The sequence below is a fragment of the Dasypus novemcinctus genome, chromosome 16 (genome assembly GCF_030445035.2).
Source record: "Dasypus novemcinctus isolate mDasNov1 chromosome 16, mDasNov1.1.hap2, whole genome shotgun sequence".
Classification (NCBI taxonomy): Eukaryota; Metazoa; Chordata; class Mammalia; order Cingulata; family Dasypodidae; genus Dasypus; species Dasypus novemcinctus.
The window spans coordinates 84158130-84173670 of NC_080688.1; positions in this window are offsets into that span (position 1 = coordinate 84158130).

A 15541-nucleotide genomic window follows, 5' to 3' on the forward strand; every position below is an offset into this window, starting at 1 on the left:
CTTTCTCAGGTCTACATAACCACTAATCGTTCATCTTTATAAATTGACTTATTTGCAATTTATATAAATGGAATCATATAATACATATACTCTGTACCTGGTCTCCTTCAATAGTATGTTTCGCTTTGTTTTGTTTTCTTTAATATTAACTTTCTGTACTGTTGAATTACATTTGTTCACCTTTCAAGACAAATGGTCTTATATATGTAATTCTACCCAATTCATATTTCATGTAATGTATTTATATTTCACACAACATATTTAGTTCATAATAGGGAAATCATACAATATTTGTCCTTTTGTGTCTGGCTTAGTTTACTCAACATAATGTCCTCCATATTGTCATATGATTTCACGACTTCATTTCTTCTTACTGCTACATAATATTCCATCGTGTGTATACTCCACAATTTGTTCACCCATTCATCAGTTGTTGGACATCTGGGTTGTTTCTAACTTTTGGCTATCGTGAATAATGCTGCTATGAATGTCAGTGTGCAGATATCTGTTCATGTCACTGCTCTCATTTCTTCTGGAAATGCCTAGAAATGGCATTGTAGGTCCCATAGCAAGTCTCTTTTCAACTTCCTTAGGAACTGCCAAAGTCTGCCCCAGTGGCTGTTCCATTCTACATTCCCACCAACAGTAAACACTGCTACCTCTCCACATCCTTTCCAACATTTACAGTTTTCTGACTTTTAAATAGCGGCCAGGCTAAAAGGTATGAAATGGTATCTTGTAGCTTTGATTTGCATTTCCCTAATACTAGTGATGTTGAACATTTTTTCATGCATTTCTTTGCCGTTTGTATTTCTTCTTTGTAGAGTTGTCTTTTCAAGTCTTTTGCCCATTTTTTAATCAGATACTTTGTTTTTTTAATGTTGAGTTGTATGATCTTCTTATATATCATGGCTATTAAACCCTTATCAGATATATGATTGCCAAACATTTTCTCCCATTGAATCAGCTGCCTGTTCACCCTTTGACAAAGTCCTTAGAGATGAAAAAGTGTTGAATTTTGAGGAGATCCCATTTATTTATTTTTTCTTTTGTTGCTCATGCTTTGGGCATAAGCTTTAAGAAACTACAACCTATCACAAGATTTTGAAGGTGTTTTCCTACATTTTCTTCTAGTTTTATGGTTGTTGTTTTTATGTTTGAGTCCTTGATCCATTTTGAGTTAATTTTTTGTATAAGGTGTGAGATAGGGGTCTTTTTTCTTTCTTTAGGATATGCCTGTCCAGTTTTCCCAGCACTATTTTTTTAATAGACTGTTCTGGTCCATTTGGGTGAGCTTAAAAGCCTTGTCAAAAACTGCTTGACTTTAGGGAAGCGGACTTGGCCCTGTGGTTAGGGCATCCGTCTACCACATGGGAGGTCTGTGGTTCAAACTCCAGGCCTCCTTGACCCGTGTGGAGTTGGCCCATGCACAGTGCTGATGCGCGCAAGGAGTGCCCTGCCATGCAGGGGTGTCCCCCGTGTAGGGGAGCCCCAAGCGCAAGGAGTGTGTCCCCTAAGGAGAGCCGCCCAGTGTGAAAGAAAGTGCAGCCGGCTGCCCAGGAATGGCACTGCCCACACGGAGAGCTGACACACAAGATGATGCAACAAAAAGAAACACAGATTCCCGTGCCACTGACAACAACAGAAGCGGACAAAGAAGAACACGCATGCAGCAAATGGACACAGAGAGTAGACACCGGGGGTATGGGGCGGGGAGGAAGGGAAGAAAAATTTTTTTAAAAATTTTAAAAAATAAATAAATCTTTTTAAAAAATTGCTTGACGTTAGATATGAGTCAATTTCTGAGTTCTCAATTCTATCCCATTCGTCAGTATGTCTGTCGTTATGCCAGTACCATGATCTTTTTACCACTGTAGCTAAATAATATGCTTTAAAGTCAGGAAGTAAGAATCCTCCAAATTCTTTCTTCTTTTTTAAGATATTTTTTGCTTTTCAGGGCCCCTTACCCTTCCAAAAAATTTTATTATTGGCTTTTCGATTTCTGCAAAAAAGGCTGTTGGGATTTATATTGGGATTGCACTGAATGTGTAAGTCAGTTTGCGTAGAATTGACATCTTGACAATATTTAGTCTTCCAATTCATGAACATGGACTGTCCTTCCATTTATTTAAGTCTTCTTCAGTTTCTTTTAGCAATGTTTTGTAGTTTTCTGACTACAGGTCTTAGTTAAGTTTATTCCTAAATATTTGATTGTTTTAGTCACTGTTATAAAAGTAATTTTTTTTCTGATTTCTTCCTCAGATTGCACATTAGTATTATATAAAATTGCTATTGATTTTTGTATATTAACTTTGTATCCCACCACTTTGCTGAACTTGTCTATTAATTCTAGTAGCTTGTTGTGGATTTTTCAGGATTTTCTAGATATAGGATCATGTCATCAGTGAATAGTGAAAGTTTTACCTCTCTTCCTTTTTATTCCTTTGTCTAGTGTAACTGCTCTAGGAAGAACTTCTAGCACAATACTGAATAATAGTGGTGACAGTGGGAATCCTTGTCTAGTTCTTGATCTTAGTGGGAAAGCTTTCAATCTTTCAACACTGAGTACAGTGCTGGCTGTAGGTTTTTCATATATGTACTTCACCATATTGAGAAAGCTTCCTTCTATTCCTATCTTTTGAAGTGTCTTTAGCAAGAAAGGGTGCTGTATTTTGTCAAATGATTTTTCTGCATCAATTGAGAGGATCATGCGTTTTTTCTTCTTCAATTTATCAATGCAGTTTATTACACTAATTGATTTTCTTGTGTTGAACCACCCTTGTATACCTGATAAATTCCACTTGGTCATGGTGTATAATTATTTAATGTGCTTTTAGATTGTGCTTGCAAGTATTTTGTTGAGGATTTTTGCATCTATATTCATTAGAGATATTGGCTGGTATTTTCTTTTTTCATACTATCTTTATCTGGTTTTGGTATTAGGTTGATGTTTACTTCAAAGAATGAGTTTGGTAGCATTCTTTCCTGTTCAATTTTTTTTTAAAGAGCTTGAGCAAGATAGTTATTATTTCATCTTTGAATGATTGGTAGAATTCATCTGTGAAGCCATGTGGTTCCAGGCTTTACATCTTTTGGGAGATTTTTGATGACCGTTCCAATCTCTTCACTTGTGATTGCTTTGTTGAGGTGTTCTATTTCTTCTAATGTCAGTGTAGGTGGTTCTTGTGTTTTGAGGAATTTGTCCATCTCATCTACATTTTCTAGTTTTTTGGCATATATTTGTTCATAACATCCTTTTAAGATCTCTCTTATTTCTATAGGGTCAGTGGTAATGACCCCCTCTTTTCTGATTTTATTTATTTGTGTCTTCTCTGTTTTTTTTGTCAGTCTAGCTAAGGATTTGTCAATTTTATTGATCTCAAAGAACCAACTTTTGGTTTTGTTGATTCTCTCTGTTGTTTTTTTTTTTTTTTGTTCTGGATTTCATTTATTTCTGCTCTGCTCTTTACTATTTCTTTCCTTTGGCTTGATTTGGGATTAGTCTGCTGGGTTCTTTTCTATTTCTTCCAGGTGTGCAGTTAGATCATCAATTTTAGCTCTTTCTTCTTTTCTAATGTAAGTATTGAGTGCTATAACTTTCCTTCTCGATGCTGCCTTTGCTATGTCCCATAAGTTTTGATATGTTGTGTTCTAATTTTCATTTGTCTCAAGATATTTGCTGAATTCCCTTGCAATTCCTTCTGTAACTTACTGATTGTTTAAGAGTATGTTGTTTAATCTCTATATATTGATGACCTTTCTCTTTTTCTGTCCTTTATTGATTTCCATCTTCATTCCATTATGACCAGAGAAAGTGTTCTGTATAATTTCAATCATTTTTAATTTATTGAGACTTGTCTTGTGGCCCATCATTAGGTATATCTTGCAGAAGGATCCATGAGCCTAGAAAAGAATATATATCCTACTGTTTGAGGATGCAGTGCTCTAAGATGTCTGTTAGGTCTAGTTCGTTTATCATATTAATCAAGTTCTCTGCTTTTTTATTTATCCTCTGTCCAGATGATCTATCCAGTACTGAGAGTGCTGTAATGACTTCTCCAACCATTATTCTAGAGACATTTATTTCTCCCTTCAGTTTTACCAGCATGTGCCTCATGTATCTTGGGGCACTGAGGTTAAGTGCGTAAATATTAAGTATAGTTATTTCTTCTTGGTGAATTACCCATTTTATTAATATATAATGACCTTCTTCATCCCTTTAACAGTTTTGCATTAAAAATCTATTTTATCTGATATTAGTATCACAACTCTAGCTCTTTTTTGGTTACTATTTGCATGAAATATCTTTTTCCAACCCTTAACTTTTAACCTGGCTTGTCCTTACATCTGAGGTGAGTCTCTTGTAGACAACATATAGATGGCTCATATTTTTTAATCCATTCTATCAGCCTGTGTCTTTTGACTGGAGAATTCAAGCCATTAACATTCAATGTTATGATTATAAAGGCATTACTTAGTTCATCTAGTTTGACCTTTGGTTTTCTGTTGTCATATCATACTATAATGTATCTTTTTGCCCTTTCTAATATTCTTCATTTCTACACTCTTCTCTAAGTATCTTGCCCTTGTTTTATCCTTTCAGACTGTAGCATTCCCTCCAGTATATCTTGTAAATCTGGCCTTTAGGTAACATATTCTATCAGTTTGTGCTTGTCTATGGAGACTTTCAACTCTCCTTCATTTTTGAAGGAAAATTTGCTGGATACAGAATTCATGTCTGGCAGTTTTTCACTTTCAATACCTTAAATATATCATACCACTTCCTTTTTCCTCCATAGTTCTGATGAGAGGTTAACATTTAATCTTATCAAATTTCCCTTGTATATGATGCTTTTCTTTTGCTGCTTTCAAAACCTTCTCTGTATCTCTGACATTTTTCATTTTGAATAGTAGGTGTCTCAGGGTAGGTCTGTTTGAGTTTATTCCCTTTGGAGAACATTGTCCTTGGATATTGATATTCATGTCTTTCATAAGGGTAGGAAAGTTTTCAGTAATTATTTCCTCAAATATTCTTTCTGCCCCATTTTTTTAAAAGATTCATTTTTTATTTATATCTCTCCCCTCCCCCCTCCCCCAGTTGTCTGCTCTCTGTGTCCATTCACTTTGTGTTCTTCTGTGACTGGTTCTATCCTTATCAGCAACACCAGGAATCAGTGTTTCTTTTTGTTGTGTCATCTTGTTGTGTCAACTCTCCATGTGTGTGGCACCACTCTTGGGCAGGCTGCACTTTCTCTCATGCTGGGCGGCTCTTCTTACAGGGTACACTCCTTGCACATGGGCCTCCCCTACAAGGGGGACACCCCTGTGTGGCAGGGCACTCCTTGTGCACATCAGCACTGTGCATGGGCCAGCTCCACACAAGTCAAGGAGGCCTGGGGTTTGAACCATGAACTTCCCATGTGGTAGGCAGATGCCCTATCCTTTGGGCTAAGTCCACTTCCTCTGCCCCGTTTTTATTCTCTTTTCCTTCTGAGATGCCAATAACACATATATTTTTGTGTTTCATGTTGTCATTTAATTCCCTGAGGTCCTATTCCATTTCTTCCATTCTTTGCCTTTTCTGTTCTCCAGTCTTTTACAGTTCAGATGTTCTGTCTTCAAAATCACCTATTCTGTCTTCAAGCATTTCAAATCTGCTCTTATGTACCTCTAGTGTTTTTTTTAAATTAAATTGTCTTTTTAAAAAAATTACATAGATCACAAAAAATGTCACTTTAAAAAATATAAGAGGCTCCCACACATCCCACACCCTACACCCCCACTCTCCTACATTGACAACCTCCTGCATCACTATGGCACATTCATTGCATTTGGGAATACATTTTGGAGTACTGCTGCAGTGCATGGACCATAGTTTACAATGCAGTTCACACTGTCCACCAGTACATTCAGTAGGCCATGGCAGGATATACAATATACAAGTCCAGCATCTGTCCCTGCAGTATCATTTAGAACAACCCCAAGTCCTAGAAATGCCCCCATGTGTCATCTCTTCTTCCCTCTCCCTGCCCTCAGCAACTACTGCCACTTTCTCCAGATCAATGCTACAGTTTCTTCCATTACTAGTCACAATAGCTCTATAGTAGAATACTAATAAGTTCACTCTAATCCATATTTTATTCCTCCATCCTGTGGACCCTGGGTTGATGATATCCACTCCACATTTCTATCAAGAGGGGGATTTAGATCCCACACGGTTAAACTATGTGATTCTTCTGCTTGGAGTTGTAGGCACTCCCAGTTCCCTGGTGTGGTGGTTGACCATCTTCACTTCCCTTTTAGCTGACCTGTGGAAGTCTAACAAATGAGAGAGTAGGACTTGCAACTCTGCTGAGGCTCAGGACCTGGCTGGAACATGGCCAGTCCTGAAATTGAAGTCTCCTGGATATACACAAACCCCAGTGCCAACCACAGGCTCTCATACATTGTTTCTTTCATTCCCATCAGGTCAGTTACTTTTCTTTGCATGTTTTCAAATTGTTCTTTATGCTCACCTGATGTCTTCTTAATATCCTTTATCTCTTTAGTTCTATTTACTTTCCGTTCTTTAAAATGATGTAGCAGAGTTGTGCATTATTTTTGATTAATTGTCTCAAATCCTGATTCACTTCAGGATATTTGGTTTGTTCTTTTGGCTGGGCCATCTCTTCCTGTTCCCTAGTAAATTTGTTTGTAAATTTTTGCTGATGTCTGAACATCTGATATGTTGCTGAATTTACTCTGATGGCCAATTTTTCTCTCCTGCCCATTGTTATTTTTCACAGTTCTTTGATATTTGGTTCAACTTATCCTAAGTCTTTAAAATTGCCCACCTTAAATTACCAAAACCAGGCCAGGGACTTATGAAAGAGTCACAGACTTTCTCCCAAGGGTGGGGTAAAGAAAGTTCTAAAAGCAGTTTCTGGCCATGTATTTTCCAGACAGGTCAGAAGATGGAACTCATTGGTGCACCTTTCCGCAGAGGTGTATCTCTCTTGGTTTCCCTTTGTTTTCATGGCCAGAGTCCAAATTCAAGGCAGGCTCTGCTGACCAAATTAACTAAAGAAAAGTCCCTTGACTCCCTTTCTATTTTCCCTCTTAAGAGCTGGCAGGGAGGAAGACCTCTGCTCCCCTTTCAGTCAGCTGAAATGAGTTGGGGTTTTACCCTGGCCAAGTGTCTCAGGGGTGAAGGAGGGGAGCCCTACCTGGCAGCTGGGAGGTTTTGTAACTCAAGGTTTGTTGTTTCAACTCCATCTATTTGTCTCTCAACCTCCTGAGAGTTATGAAGCACAAAACAGGCTCCCTGGGGCAGTCTTTGGCTGTTTCTCTGCTGTTTTTGTAAGAGCTGCACCTTTTCCGCCTAATGCATTGCCAAGATCCCACAATTCCTTCTCTGCTTTTATTTATTTATTTATTTATTTATTTATTTATTTATTTATTTATTTATTTAATTTCCATCACCCCATTGTTGTTTGCATTTCCTTTGTCTGCTTGTTGTGCGCTGTCTTCTTTTCAGGAGATACCAGGAACCAAACCTGGAGCCACTGATGTGAGAGGGAGGCACCTAATCAACTGAGCCACCCCCACTCCCTGCTTTGTTCTGTCCTCATTGTGTTTTCCTCATGTCTCTTGTTGTGTCATCTTGTTGCATCAACTCACCATGCTTGCCTGTTGCATCAGCTTGCTGTCTTGCTTGTCTTCTTTAGGTGCACCATGCACTGAACCTGGAATCTCCCACATGGTAGATGGGAGCTCAATCACTTGAGTCACATCTGCTTCCCTATTTTTATTTTTAACTCTTTGGAAAGCCCTTGTAACATCTTAGAAAAGGAAGTCACTCCCAGCAGCACCAATATAAATAGCAAGTTATTTTGCATCACAGGTGGCTTCTTGTCTTAAAATGATCATACTAATTCTCATTCAAATATAGTGGGCACATCCTGAGCATGGCTCTTTCCTCACCAGATCATGCCTCTTTTATTACATGAAATTCAACAGTCTGGGAAGTGGATGTGGCTCAATTGATTAGGCTCCCATCGATTCTTATATGGGAGGCCCTGGTTTTGATTCCCAGGGCCTTCTGGTGAAGGCAAGCTGGCCTGTGCTGCAGAGAGCTGAGCTGGTGTAGCAAGATGATGCAATGAGGGGAGATGCAAAGGAAAGACAGTGAGGGGCATGGCAGACCAGGGAGCTGGGGTGGCTTAGGCGACTGAATGTCTCTCTCCCATGTTGGAGGTCCTAGGATCAGTTTCCAAGGCCTCCTAAAGAGAAACAAGAAGGGAGGACAAGCAGACATGGAGGAGAGTGCTGTGGATGGACACAGAGAGCAGTCAGCGAGCCCAGGTGGCAAGGTGGGGAGGGAAAAATAAAATAAAATTTTAAAAAATGGAAGGGAGGGAGGGAGGGAGGGAGGGAGGGAGGGAGGGAGGGAGGGAGGGAGGAAGGAAGGAAGGAAGGAAGGAAGGAAGGAAGGAAGGAAGGAAGGAAGGAAGGAAGGAAGGAAGGAAGGAAGGAAGGAAGGAAGGAAGGAAGGAAGGAAGGAAGGAAGGAAGGAAGGAAGGAAGGAAGGAAGGAAGGAAGGAAGGAAGGAAGGAAGGAAGGAAGGAAGGAAGGAAGGAAGGAAGGAAGGAAGGAAGGAAGGAAGGAAGGAAGGAAGGAAGGAAGGAAGGAAGGAAGACAGTCTCCATTACAAGCCGTCTCTCCAGTGCCCCAGATAATTTGGGATACTTAAAGACTGTCTAGTAAATAAGAAATCATATGGTAAAATATGCAATTTTATTATAGTAAGTAGTTAATTTACCAAAACTTTCTGTTTTATTTGCTAATTAGAGAATGCTCTGTAAGGTGGATATTTGTAAATTTCACTCCGTAGAGTCAGATGCCTAGGAATAAATCTGCATCTCTAGGAGATAAAAAATCTTCAAGCTATGGCCTCTCTAGTACTCACCTTGTGGCTGGTGGGGAAATATATGTAGAAAAAGATTGCTTCAGAGCAGCATGAAGACAATCAAATATCTGCTAAGTGGTCAAACACTGTAGTAGTCACCAGTTATTTATTACCATAAATAAAAAATAATAGGATGCCAAGGATTTACTTGTAAAAATCATTCTTAGCAAGTTTTTAAAAATAATTTCCCATGTTAAAATGGTGAATCTGTAGTAAATAATGAAAGCATTGATGTACATTAACTATAAAAGCAAGTTTATATTTCTTAGACCTCAATTTTGAGTGAACAGCCCTTTGTATTTAACTTGCCTTTCAGCTAATAATTTTGGTCACATAAGGCACATAAGAATCTTTGGATCCAGAAACCTGTACACAACCTCAGGAGCCAGTTGCCACCATCTGTGCTGTACAGCAGAGGGAGGTGCCATTTCGACCAGGACACACAGAGAATATTCCCACTGTGTATCACTAACTTGGGTTGTCTTGACCTCCAGGAGTCTTGGTTTCCTAGGGCAGTCATAAAAGTACCACAAACTGGGTGGCTTAAGCGAACAGAAATGGGTTGTCTTACAGGTCTGGTGTCAGCAGGGCCAGGCTTCCACTGACACCTGCAGGGGAGAGACCCTCCTTGCCTCTGCCAGCTTCTGGCAATCCCTGGCATTCCTTGACTCGTAGCAGCATAACTTCAATCTCTACTCCAACTTCACATGGCCTTCTCATGACCAGTGCTGTCTGCCATCTCCTCTCCCCTTCTTATACGAACACCCATCACACTGAACTGGGGTCCACCCTAGTCCACTTTGACTTCGTTTTAACTAATCATATCCTCAGAGATCCTATTTCCAAATAAGGTCACATTCAAGGGCCTGGGAGTTGGGACCTGACCAAGTCTTTTGGAGCACACAACTCAACTCAATACCATGCTGAGAGCATAACAGTTTTTAGTCTTTAAACAAGAACAGCTGAAAAGGAGGAACATCTTTTTAATGACTGTCTTTCATAATTCACTCGGTACCAGAAGTTATGGGTTTCTAAATCTCCTCCTGTCAAGAGGAGATTTCCTCTATCCAAGAACAACTGAAACATGAATATGCTGTATGTGCAGCACCTCAACATCAGGATGGTTGCCAAGCAACCAAGAACCATCAATGATCCTTAGGCTTTAAAAATCTCCAATGGCTGCAGGATCCATGGCTCTCCTCCACAACACAGGGACAGGACTGCTAAATTGTATTGTTATTGTTTTTGTTGTATTGTTTGTTTCCAGTAGCAACAGCAAGTATTTCATATTAAGGAGTAGAAAATATTCTAATTGGAATAAAATAATGGTCTCAGAGTTGGAAATAATTTAATCAGTAAAATAATTATTTCAAAGGCAGTCTGAGACAAAAAGTGTGCTTATCTTTGCTTTCGTGTGCAAGTTACCCCCTGAAACTCACTAACTCTGAATAAATTTTTGAATTAGTCATACTATTAAATTTTACAAAGTGAAAAATATTAATATGATTAAAATTCTTAAGTCGCAAGTGTCTGGGTGAGAACAATGGTATATTATATTGACAGTTGGTGACAGAAATCTACTTAGGGAACAATGTGTGTTTGCTGGGAAGCACAATTTAATCAGGACTTAGAATTGAATGCAAGGATTACTCTAAGTCCTTTTGTGCTTTGTGCCAATGAGAGGAGAAGGTTTATCTCAATGATTGCTATAGAAGAATGTGAACCCAACCTTAAGGGAGAGGATTAGAAGTGGGCAGTTAGGAGAGGGTTATGGGAGCCAGTGGGATGGCCCCACAGGCAGCACATGAAATATGAGCCATCTTCCAGTGCATTAACATGCTTGGTGCAAACGTGCGTGGTGAGACTGCTTAGTATATTTGTTATTGAAATTGATTAAAGCACTGAGATTCATGTTGGGCAATCCTACTTAGAGACAAGGAAAGGATATCCACAGAAATCAACAGGTGGTGAAAACCAGAACATACCATCATGGAAGCTCAGTTCTAAGATGAGTAACAGGTGGTGTTATAGAAAGTTCTAGAAGGAAGTTGTGGTGACCATAGAGATGCTCCCCTCAAATATCTTTCAAAAGAGCCTGCTTTTAGAGTGGACGTACTGATATTCTACTTCAAAACTATTTTGACTAGTAATAGAAGAAATTGTGACATTGAGGTGGAGAAAGTGGCCACAGTAGTTGCTGAGGGAAAGAGATGTGATGTGGGGGCATTTTGGGGACTTAGAATTGTCCTAAATGATATTGCAGGGTCAGATGCTGGACATTATATATCCTCCCATAACCCACTGAATGTACTGAGGAAGAGTGTGAACTACAGGGTAAACTATTATCCAAGTGATACAGCAGTGCTCCAAAATGTGTTTGCTGAATGCTATGAGTGTGCCACAATGATAGGGGAGGTTGTTGGTGTGGGAGGAGTGGGGGAGGGGGGTATATGGGAACCTGTTATGTTTTTTTTTAATGTAACATTCTGTGTATTCTATTAACTTTAATTTTAAAAATGTATTATAAAATAAAAATACTAAAAGAAAAGAAAAAATAAAGCCTGCTTCTGGGAGCATAACTCACTGAAGCAGTCCTACCCAAAATGGTACTCTTCCAACAGGCAACCTTTGCTCAGGTACTGCCCAAAGGCCCATCTAAAACTTTCTAAGGACAAGGCTGTGGTCTGAGGCTCTTCCTAACAATTCCTCCTTCCCTCTCTTTCTTTCAAGGAGAGGTGGGTTGACATTTTCCTTCACTTTCAGAGCACCCCTTTACCCTTCACAGACATTTCCTCAATAAATATCTTGCATAACTATTCCCACCTTAGCATATACTTCTTGTAAGACCCAAACAGGGTCACAGAACCTGACCCTGAGTCAAAAAGTAAGCAGCTGTTTTGTTTTGTTTTTTAATGCTGCCTGTATTCTTTAATAGAATAAAACAGGCAATCAAAAATGATAGCTCCAGATAGCCAGGTCCTGTCAACAGGATACACCTGCATACATGGTAAAATTCTTCTACACTGTGTGGTAGAGAGAAATTAAAGGCAAATTAATAATGCTATTTTTCTCTTTTTGTTCACACACCTAAACAAAAGTACATTTTTTCTTTCCTTTTGATACCTGCTTTCAAATTGTTCAGTGGAAACACATCGGTAGCACAGAAGATATTTAAATATGTCATTTTCGTATTATTCAATTTTCCCAGAAACTATTTTGTAAAAGTGATAATGCCCATTTCTCTCAGGAAAGGAAGCCCTTTAGATTATAATTTCCTCCCCTAGTTCAAATATATCTTTGTAAAATAGTCCCAGCATCAACATATTTCCCAAGGTCTCCTAATCGATCTTACACATTTTTACCTTTTTAAAAATGTATGGGACAGATGAGGGAATATTTTTCCCATTCTATTCAGTACATTGAGTTTGCTTCTTTTGAAATGCTCTCTGTGGATGTTCTGATTTTACTTTTTTATTAGAATGTAAACTCTAAGAAATGATCCCACTAAAATTTCAAAAATAAGTGTATACTTGTGAATAATGGAAGGGAGAATTTTTATACTCTAGGCCATAATTCCTAGTTGAGTGTGAGAAGTGCATGGTTTTGGAAGATACTGTGACTAAATGCTTTGGTTTGGCATAATACCAGAAGGCCGAAATAGCACTAATGGCCCTCCACTCCCTTAGGAGGAAGATGGACTCTGTTAATTGGAAACTCCTTTGCCTAGTTGCATCCCAGAATGAATTTCATGATTCAAGTGTGGGGTTTAGAAACTGAGGAAGACTGACCAGCTCTACCTAATACCAAGAAGAAGAACTAAAAGTAGTTTAAGTGAAAGATCTAGGACATCACTAAGAATATACAACAAAGGTTAGGCATTGGGAAGAAAACAGTATGAGGATAAAATTCTTGATAGTAATGTAATCACAAAGTCTTTGGAGAAAATAATGTTTTTTACATCTACGCTGTAAAAAGTGTGTGGTATAAACAAACTTACCCATCTCCCCTTCAAAACCCCAAATAAAACTTGATTTACTCAATAAAAGTTGGTGACGGTGTAATGCAAAACATGGTTATTCCAAGATATCTATCGTTGTTAGGCATTTTCTTTCTCCGTAAGAAATATAAACTTAAGCAATTTGCTTCATATAATGCAAGGTCATTCAAAGTATAATGAGGCAGACCGAAATTTTCGAGAATCTGAGGTAACTCCAAACACCTGGCCTAACATATGATAACATATACAAACTCAGAAAATAAAATATTTCAACCAGCACAGCTCTAAGTATTATTTTCCAATTGCCCTCATTCTAGCAGATTCTCTCTACCTTCCCCCCAAAACAAACAATAATACTCTGAAATTTGTTTAGTCTATGCATTTTCTTTTGTTTATTCTTGCTTCTTTTTCTGCTACTAATTGATTCAAACAATCTCCATACTTTTCCTTTTACATTGTTTTGAGAGAAAGAGGATGATCTAGTTCCTTTTGCTAATTGTTACCACCATGTTCAGGAGATATTCTCACAATGTATTGTCCCAAGGGATGAGAGTCAATAGTAAAGAATATGGCTACCTAAAACTCCCACCTTAATGCGGAATTCTAGGTATGAAAGTCTACCTTAAATAAGGAACGATGGATTAGGGTATACCATTACTGAGGAGGAAAGACATCATGTCGTAGTCTACTGAGTTGACAGTAATGAACTAACCTTGGAAGATACAAAGAATGTCTCCTTCTGAAGCAAAGGACAGGTTTGCTTACAGTCTTGGAAGACAGAGACAGGGTCTCCCTTTGAACCACGGGGTAGGCATGCTTTATTGATCAATAAAACAATGGTTATACCTCCCTCTGGAAAAAAAAAAAAAACAGGCAACATACCCCCCAATTATAAAAGACTCAGGGATCCTTTTTTGCAACACAACCCACTGTGTGTGCAGGTGTCATCTTGCTCTCTTCACATCACCCTGTGGAAATCAGAGTTTTGAGAAATGACAATTAAAAATGCTAATACATGGGATACTACTATTGTTGTGAATAGTAAAGCCCTCTGTCTCTGTCTCAGGGGTCTGGGTATCTTCTGCTAGAATCCATGATAGAATGGCAGGCTAAATTGTTAGCTTGAAAGTAGAATAAAATCACACACTTTTCAAAGTTCTCGACTGTTGTGGTGATGAGGCTGGGATGCTGACGGAAACATGGACTTTTAGACAAGGAAAGATAGAGTTTTACAAACTGATTTACAGGATTTGAGGGAGGTCAACAGGAATTGATGTTAAACGCATTGACCAAACTGTAGGGTCAAGCAGATAATTAATTGTCTTTTTGCTAATGGAGAAATGGTTGTGAGTTGAGTACCATGATGTAGGTCCAAAGACAATTGCCTGAGTCCTGTCCTGCTTGTTGCTAACTCTCCTTCAGGTATGAGGATTTCCTTGCCAAGTTTTAAATCAGCCTAAGGTCTACCCATTTTAGCAACCAGGACAAAGATTCATCCTGGGAAGCAGAAAGGTTCTAACTCCTTTCAGTAAAAAACTAAGTAGATGAGCATGTATGCTGAGTGAGAAGGGACAGAAATTTGTTGTCACAATATGGGTATAAAACAGGTGAGTTGTTGGAACTTTAGCTGGTTCAATTGGGAATAAACGGGTGTTGGAAATTGAATCATGTCCCCTACAAATGGAATAATCAGGTCTCAACCATTTGTAAACAGAACCTTTGAAGATGTCACGTTAAGATGTACCCAAACTGAATAAGGGTTTACTATAATCCAATATGGCTGAAGTCCTTTTAGGAGAAGGGATTTTGACACAGAAGATAAAAGCCACACAGAAGAGAAACTGCCAGTTACCAGAACCTGGAAGGGAAAGGAAAAGTCACCACCATGTGAACTGCCATGTGACAGAAAAGCCAAGCAATCCCAAAGATTGCCAGGCAGCTGGAATATACTGACCCTGGAAGGAAGCAAGCCTTCTGGGCTCTAAAACTGTGGGCCAATTAATTCCTGTTGTTAAGCCAACCCATTTTATAGTATTTGTTTCAGCATCTAGGAAACTAGAACAGGGGTGTGGTGCTCAATGCCTGTTATGGAAGAACAGCAACAACTGGGCCATCTTACAGCTTACAGCTATCCCACAGTTAATCATGCCAACCTTGGATCTATTCAATACCAACAGTAAATGTTTCAGATTTTTTAAAGGGGTTCTGGACACTCTAAGGCACTTTTGTTCCTCTCTACAAATTCCCATGTGAAAGTATAGGGGAGACAGTGAATCATATCCAAGCTCTTAGTGCCCTAGATTGTGTCTACAATGCTCATGAAGGTGACCACTGGCAAATGAGTAACCAAACCCCATGAAACCTAGAAAAATTCTTTAAGTCAACCTCACCACCCTAGAAAACACCCCTAGTTCTTAGGTTGAAATGGGAAATAACTTCAGAGATGTTACCTTGCTAGTGGGGTTACAAATGCCATGGATTATGATAGGATCCTCAAAGTCCCCCTTGTTGTTCAGCAAACTCAAGATAGCCAGACCCATTGCCCTAAAAAGGAGGCAGTGTGGCAGAAGTGTGGCTGCTAAGTAGAGGGGCTCACG